Source organism: Armigeres subalbatus, chromosome 3 (assembly GCF_024139115.2).
Source record: "Armigeres subalbatus isolate Guangzhou_Male chromosome 3, GZ_Asu_2, whole genome shotgun sequence".
Lineage (NCBI taxonomy): Eukaryota > Metazoa > Arthropoda > Insecta > Diptera > Culicidae > Armigeres > Armigeres subalbatus.
The window spans coordinates 92,044,207-92,061,346 of NC_085141.1; the positions used below are offsets into that span (position 1 = coordinate 92,044,207).

General features: G+C 40.1%; 1 protein-coding gene across 2 annotated transcripts in view; it reads right to left on the bottom strand.

Annotated features, from left to right (window-relative positions):
- LOC134223660 (myogenesis-regulating glycosidase-like) overlaps positions 1–17,140 on the bottom strand; it is a 56,839-nt gene that overhangs the window by 5,567 nt on the left and 34,132 nt on the right. The gene's annotated exons all lie outside the window — the stretch shown is intronic.

Consider the following 17,140-nt stretch of genomic DNA (forward strand, 5'->3'; position numbering starts at 1 on the left):
GCACCATCGGGGAAACCCACGCCGATGGACCATGAACCTTTTCTATTATGTCCTTATCCAGTAGTGACTTCAGTTTATCAAAAATTTTCCCTTCCAAAGCAATCGGCGCTCGTCTGTACCCTTGCTGTACTGGTTGGACAGATTCGTTAATGGGAATCTCAACAACGACACCCTTAACCTTCGGAAAACCGGCCGATTCGGCATCATTTACTGACGCGACGTCGAAACCAACCTTCAGTACTCCTAATTGTTTTGCTGTCTTGTCGCCGAGTAAATTACGTTGCCCCTGCTGTGCAATGTAGAACCTCGCATCCGCTTGCTTCTCTCCTGCTCTAACAACCGCGCTGAACACTCCTAGAATCTCGATTGGCTTGTTGGTCGCATACGCTACTAGTTTACGATCTACCTCGTGTGTGTATTCGGAAAACTCAATTCCCAAATGGTTCATCTTCACCCATGTTTCTTCCGTAACAATATTGGCATCGGCACCGGAATCAATAATCATCGGGATTTTTACGCCACCTATGTCGAATTCAAAAACATTCTTCCCCATTGCATAAAAAATTTCGTCCGCTGGTAGCTCAGATTCTTCGATCATTCGAACCCTCTTAGCTTTAAAATTTGATGGACCATTGTACAGACTATTGCTTGGTCGCTTGAGACAACGATTTGCAAAATGACCAACTTCATTGCACTTAATACACTTCGCATTCTTAGCCCGACAGATTAAATCTCCTTTCCAATGACCCCTTTGACCACACGCAAAACAAGCTCCTACTGTGCCTTTACCCGGTCTGCCAAAACTCTGCTCTGAGCGATTGACCTTCGCGAAAAACTTCTTACCAGTTGCGCGCATAGAAACCTCATTCAGGTTCTGCTGAAAATTCATGAGATATACATGTAAATACCTATCAACTATTAGCTAAAGATATTGCCTACCGGCTCAAATGCAGCAGGAACGCGATTCATTTCTTTCACCTGCTGCTGCACATCTGCTAATGTCGCTCCGAGAATCGCGATTTCCTCCAAAGACATATCCCTAGCCAATATTTGTCGACGAAGTTCGGAAGATTTACAGCCTTCAACAACTTGTTCGATGATTCTATCATCACCTTCTCGAGCATCATACCGATCAAACTCACAACGTTTCGCTTGAATGCGCAAACGAAGAATAAAATCCGCAAACCTTTCGCTTTCCTTTTGAATTACTTGTCGGAACAAATGGCGTTCATAATTCCTCCTACGCATCGGTTCAAAATGCTCATCAAGACGTCGAATCGCTACATCGTAGTAAGGAGGGTCCGCCAAAACAAGCGGAAACTCATCTACGCCTGGCAAATGGTCGAACACTTCCTGTACCTCCGGACCCGCCAAATGAAGCATTTGGGAACGCTTTTCCCACTGAGAAATGATGCCGCTTGCATCGAAATATCGCTCCAATTCACGCTTCCATTTTTGCCAAGCGGTAGGTAGTTGTGACCTATCCGCAACGAAGTTAAACGGCCGCACGCGATGCATCGAATCCATCCTGATTAAACATTCAAGATATAGCATTTGATGCCAATTTAAAAACGAATGGATGGAATAAGCTCATTGTCTTAAAATATTTTATCAAAACCCATTCATCAAATTCCGTTAGTTCAGCTTGATATTCCCACACGACAGTGATCAAAGTTAACGGAACATCAGTTTTTCTCTCCAATCCTAAATTCTAATAAGAATTTTCATCTGATCATTATCACAACTGGACACAGAAGTCCGTTTCAGCAATTAGTCAATAACAAAACATTTCGGTAACATAAACCAAGCATGAATACTCCTTTTATTTGATATCATGTTATGACTGCCTACTCACCCTTTTTTTCAGAGCACACAGTTGCTATCACATTTAGCACACGGTTGCTATTCCGTATTCTAATGGCACACGGTTGCCTCTTTTTTTTTTATTTTGTTTTTCACTGGCACACTCTTGCCATCATTCCCAGCAGCACACAGTTGCTTCTCCAATTGGCACACAGTTGCCTCAACACGTTTACTCTTTTTCAACGAATTTTCACTTACTCACCGCACACAATTATTATTTTCGTCTATGATTTCATAAATTCCTTTCCATTACACACTCTGTTATTAACTGTTCTTCCCATTTCCAATCATAACAAAGAACAACTGTCAATTGGCGTTCCAATAGGATTCCAAATACCCCATTTCAATCAGAACCCAATGCAAAAAAAACGAACTCTCATGTTCCGTTACTACCACCAGGGTTGTCATGGTAACATGTGAAGAGTATCGTGAGGAAGTATCAAGCAATTTATTTTTCTTTTTTTTTTTGTGACGCTAATTTTAAATGATGATAAATTAAAATCTCACAAGTTCCTCACTATTTTATCACGTAATTTTTTTTAAACATTTTATGCTCTTATATCCTGTCCTGCTTTTTTTTTTAACAGCTTTTTCCATCCATCGTTTTATTTAAGCGAAACACGTGGCATCGCTTCTGAATATAGTTTTTTTTTCACTTACCTCCAATCACTTGTTATATACAGTAAATCTTGAATTTTTCACAATTCTTAATTAGCCTTTCCGAAGCACACCTTTTTCCGCTGATTTTTCCTATCGTTAATTAGCCTTTCCGAAGCACACCTTTTTTTCGCTGATTTTTCCTATCGTCGCCAATGTTATATTTCGGACTGTTCAATAAAACACGACTGAATTCTATTAATACAACTTCAGAAGAGAGCGAATGTATTCCACGACTACTATGATTAGATTACATTTTAATAATTCAAATATCTGCAATCCCTTTTCATTTAGGTAACGGCTACCCGTTACCGATCCTACAATGTTGAGCTCATCTACACTGTCGATGGAGTTTCCTTGAACTCGATCAAGAAGCGTGAATTCATTTTAGATTTCATATTTGGAAATGCCCACATTAGGAAAAAGTCCAAAACAGAAATCATTTGGATGGTAGCGAAAGACCAGAGAATTGGAATGATTGCAACTCTGAATGAACCCACGTTGGCATTGGCGATGAAAGGATGATCGTAGATCAAACTGATGAGATCCCAGGACCTAGTGGGGTTAAAAGCGCAAGCACAACCCAACCCAAGAAACCTCCGGCCACACTACAAATACAGTCGGGAATCAGATTTGTACTGATACACCGCCAGAAAAAGGATCGAAACCAGGATACAAAGATTGAAGAATCCAACTGGAAAGAAATTCAAGTGAAGGAGGCCGCAAAGCCAGAGCTGGAAAGAAATTAAATCCCAACATAAGCGGCAAAGTACAACCTCCAGTTCAACAACAATAAAGTAACAATAAAAATAATGTAAATTTCGTGTAAGTGAATCTTCATTACGCGAAAAGAGCAACTGCCGTACTTTGTAGAAGATTCACGAAGAGCAAACTAGATATTGCTCTTATGCGGAAGCCATGGACAAACTACAATAGGATATTAGAAATTCCTACAATGTCTTTAGTTAATTTACGATCAATTGTAGCTCCTAGAGCTACAATTTTAGTGAATGGCAAAAAAAAAAAACATTCCAATAACAGAATTTATAAAAAGAGACATCGTTGCTGTGTTGATGGAAACTCCTACAACTCATGGGAAGGAAGAAGTATATGTTGCTTCTTGACTTGGCGGATGTGCCTCTACTCGAAGTAGCAGTGTTTGTTTCATTCTGCAAATCAAGGAATAAGGCGTTCATATTTGGTTGCGATGCCAATGCTCCTCATACAATATGGGCCAGCTCGGACATCAATAACAGGGGTGAGTACCTTCTAAACTACATTACCAATAAAGAAATTGATATATGTTATAGGGGAGATGCGCCATCATTTATTACGCAACGCAATTAGACAGGTTCTGTTCTGGATTTAACACTTTGTAGTCCAAGAATCTCGGAAAAATTAAAAATTGGCATGTATCAGATGAAAAATATCTCTATTTGATCACAAGCAAATTCTATTTGAATATGAGGCTGGTCAGCAACTCATTCAAAATATAAGAGATCCCAGAAAAACAAACTGGGAGCTATCCCAAGTAACATTTCAAGTTTTATGCCGCTCTAGAAATGGTTTTCAAGATCGAATTACAAGAACTGACAATAAAACCCATTACTACAGGATTACCTTCTGATGATCACTATAAGAGTAAGATATGTCCAAGTGGCCCTCTCTAGATTACCACTATAAACCTCTTATAAGAGTATATAAAAATCCGTTTCAAGCCGCCCGCAAAAAAAGGGAATTTGGCTGCGGCAGCTGTCAAAAATTTGCTTTGAAAAAAAAAACAAAATCTTGCAAACAAATAATAACAAACTAAATTGTTGATGAAAATTATGATGAGGATGATTACAAAATAATACTTTTTTAAGTTTTTTCTCCAATATACTTTCATGGAAACGAGGTGCGAGGTCGATTTTATGGTGAAAGCTAGTGCAAAAATGAGATTAAGCACTACGCGCCCGCAAAATAATATAGTTTTGGGCAATGAATTTAAAATTATTATAATATCAATAACATAAATCTTCACTAAACTAATTGATATTACACCCAGATATGTTTGTTTTTTATATCCTTTACCAAAAACGTGTCTTTTTGCGACGAAAACACCGTCTAATCATAAATTCCAGTGATAAATTTCACTGACTTGAGGATGGTTCTCCATTTCCAATATGGCCATCATAGATTTCGATCAGAAAAATGTTGCTCTTATTAAACACCGTTATAAACCCTTTGCAATGTAAATATTCTTATTGGGGTTATTCATTTGACCACATTACGACCCAAATCGATTCGTGATCGATTATTTTTTTTATACGGAGCAGGAGTAACTGGTCCAGGAATAGACGTATCAATTCCTATGGGATCATCAGTCCATTTATATTGGGTTTCTGGTATTGCATTTCATGAGAACTGTAGTACCGAACTGGGATAATGTTCCTAGTCATTCGATGACGATCTCTAATAATAATAGTGATACATCATTATGGCTCAGCTAAAAAAAAAGCGGAATGTATCACAATAGATCAATAAACTGGTCTCAGTGATGAAGATACCTAACAAGGAATAGAAAAAAATGCCTATCGTCCGTTATGCCTGACGTCCATTATGCCTAACGTACTTATGCCTAACGGGGTATACCCTTGTACTGTACGATTGTACCTCCATCCACAGATATGCAGACTGGAATGTAATTTACTGGGGGGCAGGGCCGTGTTACTCCCAGTACTGGTGTGACCCTCTTCTATAAGAGGACGACGCCTCCCACTTCTCTACCCAAGTAGCACACGCAAAATCTTCCTAAAAGCTGCTTGTTCCTATTCAGTTTCATTAAAGGCGTTGAAAAAACATCAAAGTACGAAAAAATTGCATCAAGATGTCAAAAACGTTCTAATTGTAGCGGAATTTTGCTCTTCCTGTCAAAAGGAGAAGATATTTTCAACATATTGATTCTTTTTGATATCTAATAACAAGTTCTGCATCCCCTCTTCACGATACATACATAAAACACTCAAATACACGACGTTATTCGTTAAAATTTACATTTTAAAGTCTGACTGAATTCGCCCTATAGTAGACCCCCTGGGGGTCCATAATAGGAAATTGCTTCCCTATAGTCGACACTTCATTTGATTGTTCCGTTTTGAGTTGTTCTGCTTCCCTATTATGGACCCCGCAAAATATTCCTATAATGGACAGTCTCGTGTTCATTTTTTATAGAATTGTAAAAAATCATCTAATTTTACTTTCCATAGCATTTCCAATGCATGTAATCAAATCATAGAACTGTAAGGTAGGTTCTCCCGATGGAATTTCAAAGCAAATTGTTTACATTGTGCTGTAATACTGCAAAAATGGCTTGAGTGTCCACTATTGGTTGGGGGTCCACTATTGGGCACTTTACCCTACTTGTTTGACATTTGGAAACAAACAAACACTAAGAATATTACACTTCATGTTGCAAACACGAAACAAAATCATTAAGTTGCATATTTTTCACCATGTAACTTCAATGCGTCTTTCAAAATTTAATTGTTTGTTTAAATTAAGTTGCAGATAAGTTGAATGTGTCTTCATGTTAAATTTATCATCGTTCAACGTTTTGACAACTCACATTTTTTTCCTGTGATGGTGCAATCAAGTAACAGGAAACCTGAGTACAAAACTTCATAATCGTATAGTTTTTTTTTGCGAGTCAACATGCAGTCCCTTCGAAGTGTTGAATGGTGCTGTGGTAGAGTGAAGGATCCATAAATCGAATCCAGTTTTATATTTTTATTTTATTTTTTTCTGCTGTAGTAATTTGCAACATTATTGCAATTTTACTGCAGTCGAAGGATGTTTCCGTGGGCTCCACCTCTTGCGCTTTCTAGCTTGCAAGACAGTTGTATTTGATGGCACATACGCAAAGATTGTTTTTTTTTTCCGAATAGTTGCAACACAGTGAAATTTTCAGAAGTGAAACAATTTGTGCTGCTTGGGTACCTCCTTCCCTTTCTTACTTCCTCACTTCTCCCAACAGTTTCTTCGTCGTTCATCGGCGCCCCGCGCATTGCTACTCCGCTACCTGGCGACTCGCAGGCAGGGTTGCCAGAGAATATTTTCAAATGTCTTCACAGTCGTTTAAATATGTCTTCAAATGTCTTCAATATAAAAATTATGATTATCCGCGTGAAATTTTAAAACCCAATCCAGTTTTCCGCGAGCGGTAATGGCCGCCAGATTGCCTGCGGGTTAGTTTCTGATTTACCGTTGCTGGAGGTCATTTGCACCCACTGTTCCAAGCATTTTGATTAATGTGATATATAAGAAGGCTCGAATTCACTTTATCAGCACCTTCTTATATGCTTCTTATATTATTGGTCAGAATGCTCTGGGTGCAGTTGACCTCCAGAAACGTCAAATCATAGACTAATCCGCAGGCAAGCTGCCGGCCATTACCGCTCGCGGAAAACTGAATAGGTTTCCGCGGGTGTATAGTACACTGTACTGTAGGGTCATGGGTTCGAGTCCCATCGAAGGGAAAGTGGTTACCTCCAATACATTTTCCAAATCAATGTCTTCCACATAACGTACATATCAGTTCACAGCTTCATTTCAGAGCGAACAGACGTGTTTTCTCTCTATTATCATAAATTCTATTGTTCTGTATAATCGGCTTGCTTCCTCCATTTTGAAGTGGTTACCCTGCGTCATTTTAACGGTTTTGCCTACTTGGTGGCGGATATTCCGGTTAGGTTTTTGTTGTTAACGTGAACTTTCCACACCTGTCGTCGCGAGTGATTATTTTTCGGCTAGTGCGCGAACCTCCAACTCACCTCTCTGGTCGATTTTTGTAGTTCGGTCCACCGACAATGTCGGCACTGGACCGTTTTCCACCTTTCGATGATACCGGTGGGGGAACTTCTGTACGCCCCATATTGAACACCCTTAATGGATCCTATGCCGGCCGTACTATTCCTACGTGGCTCGACCCGAACAACGATCATGGTCAACTTACAATTTTGAAGATGGAAGGCGTGGGTGGCCCATTACCGAACAGGCCATGTCTTCTTCGCACTTCCGTAGAAAAGTGGATAGGAGGTAAAATCGTCGGTGGTTTTCCGGAAGGACGAGGTATCTCGTACGCTCTTAAGATACGGAACCCAAAACATGTTGAGAAACTTCTGACAATGAAAGTGTTGGCTGACGGAACAAACATCAAAATCAGCAAGCATCCTAACCTCAACAAATCTAAATGTGTTGTCAGCTGTTTCGAAGCGAAAGATACGAGTGATCAGGAACTAAAGGAAAATCTTGCTCCGCAAGGTGTTACTGATTTCCGCAGAATCAAACGTAGGATCGGACACGAACAGTATGAGAACACTGCATCCATCATTCTCACTTTCGATGGCACTGTTATACCAGATCACGTTGATTTCGGTTGGCTGCGTTGCAAGACAAGGCCTTATTATCCGGCTCCAATGCAATGCTTTTGCTGTTGGAGTTTCGGACATACCAGAACACGATGTAAGCAACCACAATCAACATGCGGTAATTGCTCTCAGGATCACCCCTTCGACGAAACAAACAAATGCGACAACGAACCATTCTGCAAACGCTGCAATATGCATAACCACAGTCTCTCGAGCAGGAAATGCCCAACGTACGTCGAGGAAAACACAATACAACGAATCAGAATTGACATGGGAATATCGTATCATTCAGCGAAAAAAGTGTTCGAGCAATCCAACAGTTCCCGGACTTTTTCAGCAGTAACATCGGCTGGTAAGGATGAAAACATTGCGAACCTAAGTAAAAAAGTTGACCAACTTTTGCTAGAGATGACAAATAAGGACAAGCGCATAGCGTCCCTTGAGGCAACCCTAAACAACAAAGGGAAAGAAAGTTCTCGACTCGACCTAGTACGGCAACATGGTACTATCGAAGATTTGATTACCGAAGTAGTGAAACTAAAATCTGATTTAGCAATGAAAGATCGAGAAAATTACCTCCTCCGAGAGTTATACGGGAAAAAAGTGCCACAACCAGAAGAACCTATCTCACCGAAATCAACTAACTCTATTTTTTCTCAACAATCTACCCCATCACCTGAATATGAGCCAATAATGCAGAACAACGAAGAACAAACACGCAGCTGGCTGCAAAGAGCTCAGCCTTACGCAGAGAATCAAGAACAAGAAGCCGTCATCCTCCGTTGAAAGCGAATGCAGTACGCTCATCCTTAGCCTGGATTTAAAAGAAAAAACATAAAAGAGAACACACTTGCCAACAGATTCAGACGATTCAACCGGTCGCTCAAAAAGCAAGAAAATCGCTAACAACAGCATAAACATATCTGTCATCTCCTTAGGAGAAGAAGGTGCTGATATGGAAAGTTGAAGGAAGAATACCTACATGCATATAAGCAATCATCCTCTATGAACACTGCTTCTATAATTTATCATTTGTTAATGATTATAATTTTCGATTCAAAAATTAGCTTTACAGAGTCTACCAGTCTAGAGGATACGATTGCTATCAACACAACTCACGACATTTCTACTAGCACGCTCACGAGTGACGGGTTTATTAAGCACACCCACTCCAGTACACATCACCGCCCAAATAATACTGAAATTCCTAGTGCATCAATAGACAAAAAATATAAACTAAGACGATCAGCTCGCATTAAAGCAAAGAAAGACCTAACACCACTGGCATCGGAAAAAGCATCAACGAACAGTTCTACACTGTTGCCAGCAGCGGCATGTGGTGCCACCATATATGACGCCATTAATCTACTTCGACATGGAACCAGTCCCCCACAGCCTAGTTGTTCATTATTAACGCCCCCCTTTCAAATTTCAGCTGACCGTCCACCTTCAGCGACATCAGCAACTCCTATCATACAGCAGCTCGCATCTCAAGCACTTCCACGTGAAAATACTACTACAGGTACCCGGTTTGCCATCCAGTGGAACATCAATGGCTTCAATAATAATTTAGCAGACATTGAACTACTCTGCCAGACCAACCCACCTATTGCTCTAGTATTACAGGAGGTCCACCGCACGAGCCACGAAAGAATGGACCGTTCATTATCCGGCAGATATCGCTGGACTTATAAATGCGGTCAAAACATATACCATTCAGTAGCTATTGGAATTCTAGCTCATCTACCATTCACAATAATCCAACTAGACACCGACCTTCCGATAATCGCAGTTCGACTCGAAACTCCGTTTCCAATTTCCATTGTAAGTATGTACTTACGATGTGGTAAAATAGCAAACCTGAAGGAACAATTCACTGAAATCCTGGAGCAAATTCCTGAGCCAAAACTTATCCTTGGTGACTGTAACGGTCACCACCCGATCTGGGGTAGTATATCACCTAATTTCCGAGGTACAACCATGGTAGAAATAGCTGAAACCACAAACTCCATCATTCTCAACGATGGTTCCAATACGTTCATCAGAGGCGAAATAGAGTCTGCTGTAGACATCTCCATGGTAAGTGCAGCTGTAGCAAATCGTTTCCTATGGAATGTTAGTGATGATCCCATGGGCAGTGATCATCTCCCAATAACGATCTATCTCAATGATCAACCACCTACAACCTCTCGGCGTCCACGTTGGATTTATGACCAGGCGGACTGGGAAACCTTCCAAACACGAATTGATGCTTCCATCGACGTATTAGAGCCAGTCACTATTTCCCACTTGGTAGATACTGTGTTCGAAGTAGCTTTAGAAACTATCCCAAGAACAAGTTCTAAGCCGGGCCGCAAAGCACTTCACTGGTGGTCCCCTGAAATAAAGAAGATTGTGAAAGCAAGAAGGAAAGCGCTCCGGTCTGTTAAACGACTCCCAGACGACCATCCTGAGAAAGAAGAAGCTCTTGTCGTCTACAGAAAATAAGAAATGATTGCAGGCAGGCTATTCGAGATGCAAAGCAACAGAGCTGGTCAAAATTCCTTGACAGCATAAATGATCAACAATCCTCTGCTGAGCTATGGAAAAAGGTAAACACATTAAATGGGAAACGAAGATTTGCTGGCTTGGCTATACACCATCAAGGGGTCACTTCACGTGATCCAACTACTGTTGCTAACATTCTTGCGGATCACTTTGCTGACATATCCGCCATCCATCAATACGACGATGCATTCATACGAGCCAATAACGTAACATTGAACTCAATAAGCAGCTTTCAGGTCCCTCCGGATACTCAACATGAGATCAATCTTCCCTTCTCACTGTTGGAACTCAACATTGCACTTCAAAATGGCAAAGGTAAATCCGTCGGTATTGATGACATCGGATACCCGATGCTAAGGCAACTCTCAATTAAAGGCAGACTCTCCCTCCTACGCCTGCTTAATAAAGAATGGTCCAATCACACTTTACCTGCCGACTGGAAACACAGCTTAGTGATTCCCATCCCAAAAACTAAATGCTCCAATGAACCAGAAAACTTTCGACCTATATCACTCACAAGCTGTATTTCAAAAGTCCTAGAAAGGATGGTTAATCGCAGATTGATACGCTACCTCGAAGATGGAGAATATCTGGATCATCGCCAACACGCCTTCAGGCCTTGTCACGGAACAGATACCTACTTTGCCACGCTAGGACAAGTTTTAGACGATGCTTTGGCCGCGGGTAATCATATCGAAATAGCAACACTTGATCTTTCCAAGGCCTATAATCGCGCTTGGACGCCTGCTGTTCTTGAACAATTATCATCATGGGGCCTCTCCGGCAATTTATTACATTTCCTCAAAACTTTCTGACTGGTCGAACATTTCAAGTGCTCATCGGCGATCACAAATCAAAAGTAAATGAAGAACAGACAGGAGTCCCGCAAGGATCAGTTATTGCGGTGACATTGTTTTTAGTTGCAATGAACGGAGTATTCCGATCCCTGCCGAAAGATATTTATATATTCGTTTACGCAGACGATATTGTGCTCATAGCTGTTGGAAAGCATCCGGTGGCAATTAGACGAAAACTACAGGCAGCAGTTAATGCTGTTAAGAAGTGGGCAGATTCAGTCGGCTTTAAATTATCTGCCGCCAGGTCTCATATATGTTCCAATAATCACCGTCCTCCAAAAAAAGCCGTTACGGTTCACGGTATTCCCATACCTTTCAAAAAATCACTACGAATCCTCGGGGTAAGAGCAGATCGCCAACTTTCTTTTAACCCTCACTGCGATGACGTGAGACAGGAGTGCCGTACAAGGCTGAATTTGTTAAAAGTCCTTTCCGGAAAACATTCTACAAACAACCGCAATACGCTCCTAAAAGTTTCCCGGGCAATAATCGAGAGCAAACTCTTATACGGTTCCGAACTAACGTGTAAGTCTTCTGACAATATTAGTGTTAAACTTGCCCCTGTATATAACAAGGCCATAAGAATCGCATCTGGACTTCTACCCTCAACTCCAGCAGAAGCAGCATGTGTTGAAGCGGGTGCCATGCCCTTCTATTACGTACTAGTAACATCAATTGGAAGAAAAGCCGTAAGTTTCCTCGAGAAAACTCGAAAATGCCATACAGAAGTCTATATCCTCAGAGAGGCTAACAGACTTCTAAGAACGGTAGCCAATACATCACTCCCCAGTAGCCGAGATTCATTGGGCAGGAGCAAGAAGTTGGCGTTCTCCTCAGCCTAAATTAGACCTCTCAATCAAGAACAATTTCAAAGCAGGTGAAAACACTACAGTACTCCGATCCACTTTTGCGCGTCTTCTTGCAACGAAATACCAAAACCACACTCAACGTTATTCAGATGGTTCTAAACTTCATGACTTAGTTGGCATTGGCGTATCAGGCTCAAACCTCAACATATCACACCGTCTCAATAGCATATGCTCAGTATTCTCGGCAGAGGCCGCTGCATTGTTCCTAGCAGCATCCGAACATTCCGAAGATCCAATTGTAATATTCACTGATTCTGCCAGCGTTGCACTCAATTCGTCATCATCTCGCCACCCATGGATCCAAGCGACCCAATCGATACTCGACTCAACAATAACATCACCTTCGTTTGGATACCGGGACACTGTAACATCTCAGGCAACGAACACGCTGACCAACTTGCATCTGTAGGAAGATCAAACAGAAATGTCTTAACAAACGAAGTTCCGGGAACTGATGCTAAAAAATGGATTACCCATACCGTACGTCTGGCGTGGTCACAGGCTTGGTACAATAAAAGACTGCCATTCATACGAAAAATCAAAGGAGAAACCTGCAAATGGGTTGACACGCCCATATCTAGGGAGCAGAAAATTCTATCAAGACTCCGCACCGGCCATACGAGATTATCGCATAACATGTCTGGGGATGGCGAATTCAAGAGAACATGCGAAAACTGCGGTATTCACAACTCTGTTGAACATTTTATATGCGAATGTCCAATATTTGACTACTTGCGAAAGCTCTACAACATTGGCTCCATAAGAGACGCCCTGAAGAACGATACCACCAGTGAGACCACCACACTATGTTTCCTGAAGGACGCAAATCTATTCAACGATATTTAAGAAACTGTGCTACCTGAAAGAACGCTGTATTACTTTTGTATAAATTGTATTATATATAATAATTGTAATATATCCAGGAGGCGTATTGTGCCTCCCTTATGTATTTATAAGAGGTGAACCAGTCTCCGGCTGAAAACCTCTTAAATAAAGCTATAATAATAATAATAACGTACATATTCACATATAAGTTTCATAACATTGTAAAATGAATAGTTACAACAATTCATGTTCTTGTTTTATTGATGTGGAATAATGTTTATTTTTTAACAGAGTAATTCTCGCCGAAACCGGGCCACACGAGGTTCTTAAAAATGCCTAAATTTATATTCTTTCGAAAGCTTTCGGTGAATATATTAACGATCCGAGTTAAATTCTTCAGAAACATGAAACCCTCGTTAGTTATACACGAAATGATTTTAATGGACCCCTCGATTTTTGTCAATTCTTGGCTCACCAAAACTATCATAACTCCAACATTTCTCAACCGATCGTAGAGATCGGCATATCGTTGGAAAGAGTTGCGAAAGTGGTTGCGAACCTAGCGGAAAAATAGTTTTCAAAAAGAAATCCAAGATGGCGGCCAAATTCAATATGGCTGCTTCTATTTTTACTATTGCAAATTGAGGATACACTCTTCCTCTTTCCAACGATATGCCGATCTCTAAGATCGATTGAGAAATGTTAGAGTTATGATAGTTTAGGTGAGCCAAGAATTGACAAAAATCGAGGGGTCCATTAAAATTATTTCGTGTATAACTAACGAGGGGTTTATCTTTCTGAAGAATTTAACTCAGATCCTCAATATACTCGCCGAAAGCTTTCGAAAGAATATACATTTAGGCATTTTTAAAAACCTCGTGCAAATAGTGGCCCGGTTTTAGCGAGAATTGGGTCTTAAAGCCCTACCTCGTTTGTGGTTGCAAACGATAGTGCATCGGTCAAGAATACTTGTACCGTTGTTATAAAAATTCTGGTGAAATTCTAAATCAGTAAAAATAATATATTTGTGTTTAAGACATTTTAAGGCAAATTTTGGGCTGTGCAACATTTCAGAACGAATGAACCATCAGCTCAAAACGTCAGCCCCATATATTAACTGTCAAAGGTTGAGTCAAGTGCCCTGCGGTGTTTTGTTAGTGCGTTTGAATCCGTACGTCAAACAAGACCGAAAATGTCGAGGAAGCATTTTTCATCTATTTTTCAATTTCAAATTAAACAATGTTCTTTTCGATTTTTGAGTTTAAAGAAAAACTGACACGTTTAGAATGATTATCTTCATCGTTCCCTGAAAGAAAATCGAATATCGATTCTTCATTTTAGGACTCAATTACTCAACATTCAAATTGATAGAATTGGGTCCTAAAGCCCTACCTCGCTTATGGTTGCAAACGAAAGTGCATCGGTCAAGAATACTTGAACCGATGTTATAAAAATTCTGGTAAAAGTCTAATTCAGTAAAAATAATATTTTAATACATTTTGAGGCAAATTTTGGCCTGTGCAACTTTCAGAACGAATCAACCAGGGGGGGAGTAAGCCTGTCATCCACGAACAAATCAAGCCTACCTAAGATGTATTATCCGGGCCTCGCCGCTTGGGAAAGGCGGGCCACCCTGGGCCACCCCGCTTGGCAAGTGTAACATTTTTCGAACTGGAATCTTGTAGGATATTGGTTAACCTACACTACTGCTGACTAACGAAAAACTTGTGGGATTGTTTATTTACATTTGCTTCATACTACATGCAGAGGAGGCGCGATGCACCGCATATTACCCCCCTGGAATCAACCATCATCCCAAAACGTCAGGCCCATATATTAACTGTCAAAGGTTGAGTCAAGTGCCCTGCGGTGTTTTGCTAGTGCGATTGAATCATATTATTCCGTACGTCAAACAAGACTGAAAATGTCGAGGAAGCATTTTCCATCTATTTTTAAATTTCAAATTAAACAATGTTCCTTTCGATTTTTGAGTCAAAAGAAAAACTGACGCGTTCAGGATGATTAACTTCGTCGTTCCCTGAATGAAAATCGAATATCGATTCTTCATTTTAGGACCCAATTCAAAAGAATATTCTATAAAATTTTATCGAGATAGTGTATAACGAGTTTCCCCTGGATTTGATACTGAGCCTGGTTGAAATTCCACCGGATTTTTTAACTGAATTTCAATGTGGAATACTTCCAAATTTATGTTAAAAGAATATCCTGTAAGCATTCAAAATTTACCGTGAGCGAAATTTCTGAAGGATATTCCTGAGGAATTACTGAAGAAATTTCCGGTGGAATTCTTGGAAGTAGCTCTGGATGAATTCTTGGAGAAGCTTCTGAGATATTGCTGCAGAAATTTCCGAAAGAAACTCTGGAAGAAATACCAGAGAAATTCCATAGAATACCTTCGGGAGCATCCTTGGAGAATCTTTCGGCAACATTCTTGGAGAATTTTTCAGACGAATTCGTGGAAAAACTTCAAAAGGAATTTATGCGGAAACTTTCGGAAGGATCACTGGAGGAGCTTAAACGGGAATTTTCGAAAATTCTGGGGGAACTTTCGGAAGAATTTCTGGAAGAACTTCCGGAGGAATTCCTGAAAGAACTACTGGGAAATTCGTGAAGGAACTTCCTAAGTAGTTCAGGAGGATCTTCCGAAGGAATTCTTGTATGTATTTTCGCTGGAATTCTCGGATGACCTTACGGAGGAACTCCTAGAAGAAATTCCAAAGGTATTCCTGGCGGATTTTTCGGAAAAAATCCTGAAACTTCCGGACAAATTCGTGGAGCAAATTTAGGAGGAATTTCAGAAACAATACTAGAACGATTTTTTGGAGGAATTCATAGAGGAATTCTCAGATAAAACACTGGTAAAATGTCCAACGATATTTCTTGAAGAATTACCAAAGGAATCCAAGGAAGAATTTAGCGAAGATGTGTAATTAAGTTTCCTCCGGATTTCTTTTAAGAACATTTTCCCGTAGTAATTTACCATGGAAGAGAAATATCTATTTAACACCAAAACAATTTCAATTTCTTGTCGACATTCGTAAGAATTTTCTATATGGGAATTAAGTGAGGCAAATTTCCTGTGGAAATTAAAAGGGATTTTTTGTGGGAGCTCAGTAGATCTTGTGTAAATTAAGAAGAATTTCCCGTTTAATATTTGGAGTATTTCCTTTATTTATAAGAAGAATCTTAACGCAAATTGTTATAAATTTCCACAATAATTTTAACTGAATTTCCAATTTCAAATCTCTTAAATTTAGACAAGAAATTTCTCATCGGAAATTCTCCTTATTAAATTCACGAAAAATTCTTTTAAATTTTCACTGAAAAGTTTTTAAAAATCCACGGGAAATTCAAAGAGTTACCCGACGGATATTTAGAGGAATGTGGGATGATGGTATGCATATGCCATTCAGAAGGAATTTAGAAAAAAAACTGGTTCTAGCTCAACGGTTGAATAGATTAAATCTAGTCATAGGAGAATTCAGTCTATAATTGCCGAAAATTAGATAGGTCATTGCGTTCCGATGTAATGATCGAAATACCTTTTTACAGAATGCTGCCATCGGGAATTTTTTCACCAGCGCACAGCTCAAAGCAAAGTGCGTATGAGGGTTTAAAATGCGTTGCAGTCATCAACCGGCTAGTGTGAATGTATTCTATGTTTGAGATTCTAAGCCCGAGACAAAGACTATTATAACTTTTGTAATATTCATATACCTAGTTTACATATAGAGGTCGCAGAATTTATAAGTAAGTAATAAAATTGTATTTTCTATTCGCTGGCTTATTGATTGTTTTCAAGTGTCTTCAAATAAGTAGATAAGTCTTCAAATATTTTGAAAAGTCTTCAAAATGTCTTCACGAAATAAATGTCTTCACAGAGATTCAAATGTCTTCAAATTGAAGACATGTCTTCAAATCTGGCATCTCTGCTCGCAGGCCCCAAGCCTCTGGCCGTTGACTCGTTTTGGCTCATGAATTCCGCCACATGCTGACCACCCAGTTCGCCACCCAATTCGTCACCCCCATGGCCGCCCATTCGATGTACTCCACGGCATCCCTGATGGTGAGTAGCGGTAGCACTGTTGTCCTT